The 2,923-nt window shown below is 30.8% G+C and overlaps 1 long non-coding RNA gene across 1 annotated transcript; it reads right to left on the bottom strand.

Moving 5' to 3' along the window:
* On the bottom strand, positions 1-1,251 carry LOC149895251 (uncharacterized). Its single transcript, XR_016458563.1, has 2 exons — positions 631-1,251; positions 1-265 (listed from the first exon to the last, which is right to left on the bottom strand). It is a non-coding gene; the product is annotated as an uncharacterized LOC149895251 (long non-coding RNA).
* Between the last annotated feature and the right edge of the window lie 1,672 nt (positions 1,252-2,923).

Genomic DNA, 2,923 nt, shown 5'->3' with positions numbered 1-2,923 from the left:
ATTTACAAAATAATAATCGAAGCAAAAAATATGCTACCCCGGGCTAGACGTAAACAGTAGTGCATGGATAAACTTAAAATTTTGAATAAATATTATAAAAACAGGTCGGATCAACATATTAAAGGCTAAACATATAATATAACATCTTGCTAAGACCAATAGGAGCGTAACAATGCGGATCTTCCACGGAGCACGATGGTGGTCTGTTTCGTGCTTTCACGTGTTTCTTCTTAGTGACGCTGCTTTGAGCACCTGGCGCGTCTGGCTGAAATTGTTTAAAATATGAATATATATTTTTGTTATCCTTTTTCACATGCATGAGTATGAGTATCAATCAAAAATCAAGAATAGTCCATAATAAAGATTCGATTGAAATTCAATTTATGAATAGATATAATATGAATTCTTGAAAGTCACAACTTTGGCTGATTGTTTGTGACGAGAGTTTTATAGTTAGAAATTAAAGATTTTAATGTATTTTACAACAAATATAGAGTATAAATTTATAAAAAAATATATTTTGTTCTAATAGTAACAGAGGTTGCATTGAGGAAACTATTTTTGATCAATACTTTATGTAGTTTGATCGTTTCATAAACAAAAATTAGGCCAAAAATATAACTAACATACTTAACTGGTGATTCCATTTTGTACTGATACAAAGCCTGTTTTATATATGTACAATATTTTGACATCAATTATTCCTTTTATTGGTTGTGTCATTCCTCCTCCTGATAAAACTGTCTTTATGTTATAGATATAGAGTAATTTGTGGCATTTCTGAAAAAAAAATCCACATTTAATGAAAACCTTCAATTTGTCAAAACTAAATCAAATAATTGGGACCACCACATTGCAGGCAGCTTTCAAATAAAAAAAAAAGAAATCTCAAAATCGGTTTTCCCAGTGAAAAATTATGATGTAACAAAGCGAAAAAGAGAATAAGTCCAATTTCGAAGTCGATTAAAATGTAAATTTAATCATGATGAGTTATTTATTATATTTATGCAGTTTAAATGTTTCACAAACAGGAATTAGGTCAATAAATATATTATGTACTTAACTTGATATTTTTTCTCATCAAAATTCTTCATCAAAACTTTATATGTACCTAATATGTAAAATATTTTGCCCTCAAGTCCTTTTATTGGTAAAATAAGTAGTATCTTTCTTCCTATGGATGAAACTGGTCTTTTATATTTTCCTATTTCTACTGGGATTCAATTGTGGCGTTTCTGAAAAAAAAAAAAACATAAAATATTTGATTATTCTCATTTTTTATCACTGGCAATCATTTTAGACGTTTTAATACACTTTTTTTAAATTTATTGAGAGTTTTGCATCCATACTTTTGTTATCTAAACTTAATCAAGATATTATGTTTTTTTAATGCTCCTTTTTAGACAAACAGGAATTATGCCAAACAAATATAATATACTTAACTTGTGATTTAATGTTGTCATATTAAACCTATTATTTTGTGTTGTTTGTCCGTCTTCTGCGATCTGGAAAATATGAAATATATAAGTTGTATCATAAATTTAGAAAGATAATAAGAAGATTATAAAAGATAATATAAACCTATGACAAATATCCGCAAAAAGGAACACTGTTTTCAATTTTTTTGACTGGCAGCGAGCACATCATACTGAGCAAATTATATCTGAAACTTTCTGTATTAATGCAAAACTACCACCTCCTCCTTTATCCAGGCTTGGGACTGGCTGCGATGAGGTAGAATAAAATAATCTCATAAAATTTATTCTATTCACCCTCAAACACAGGCGGAGTTACCTAACTACCGTCTAAGTACTCGATATACACTAATTACTACTATTATACTTAACTATAAAAGAAATAAAAATTGTAAAGTGTGTATATGATTGACACGTGTTTAAGTAAAGCGTTATGCGTGTAATAAAATAAAATTAAATAAATATAACCATGATTCTATCAAAAATACATACTTAGGTATACACGTAAATAAAATGTATGAATAAAATATCTACATTCTACATCAATAATTTACACGATCTAAATTAATTTACTCTAGTTTACTCTAGTCTATATACCTATAAACTAAACTTAATTGATTTTATGTACACAAAAATATAGTTTGTGTTGTGCATGTAAGTTTATGTTAAAAAACAAAATTGATTGATCTACATAGAAAATTGAAGCATAGCGAGACAAAATATTTAAATATTACTGTAAAATGCGCTCAGCGAATGTAAAAGTACGATATTAGAAGTAATGATGTAGCGCGTTGTACTGTAAATATACGTCGGACGTGATGCAATTTATAAAAATGAAATGATAGCCCTTCGAATATAGAATAACGATGGATCATGAAAGACGATAGCGGGCGCTTTTAGTCCAACGGAAGGAATGGATCCGCGGACGGTACCGGGCCGGTGTCGGGCGGAGCTGCGCGCGAGCGGCCTCGCTCGGCGGCGAGACGTGGCCGGGCCGGCGCGCGCCGCGGCGGGCGCAGGAGCGGCTCTGTCGCAGAGGTGAGTGCGGTGCCCTAAGTCGCTTTGCATTGGCGCTGCGTCGCGCCTGCAGTGATGGCGGTGGCTAGATGTAGACAGTGTCGAAACAATAGAATATTACGATTGATAATGCGGGGCGTTTCTCTCAAGTTATATGTATTAATATTTATATTACATCTCATATTATAATATGTCATAATTGTGCTAACCTAACCTAAATATTTGCGTATTTGAAAAAAAAATGGACAGATCACGGATACACAAAATAAAAACAATTTTATGTTCCTATAAATAATTGTTATTTATTTTAAGTATCAAATTTGATAAATGTTTTTATTTTTTTATTTTTATTAAGAATTTCCAACAAAGAAAACATAATTTATAAACTCTTAATAGTTAATACTAAAATAGCTTATCGTATAATAACAATA

Source organism: Colias eurytheme, chromosome 32 (assembly GCF_061535395.1).
Source record: "Colias eurytheme isolate Ceu_HAF_F1 chromosome 32, ilColEury1 Martin Lab GWU primary, whole genome shotgun sequence".
NCBI lineage: Eukaryota > Metazoa > Arthropoda > Insecta > Lepidoptera > Pieridae > Colias > Colias eurytheme.
The sequence above is the reverse complement of the archived record's forward strand: the minus strand, read 5'-3'. Positions and strand labels throughout refer to the sequence as shown.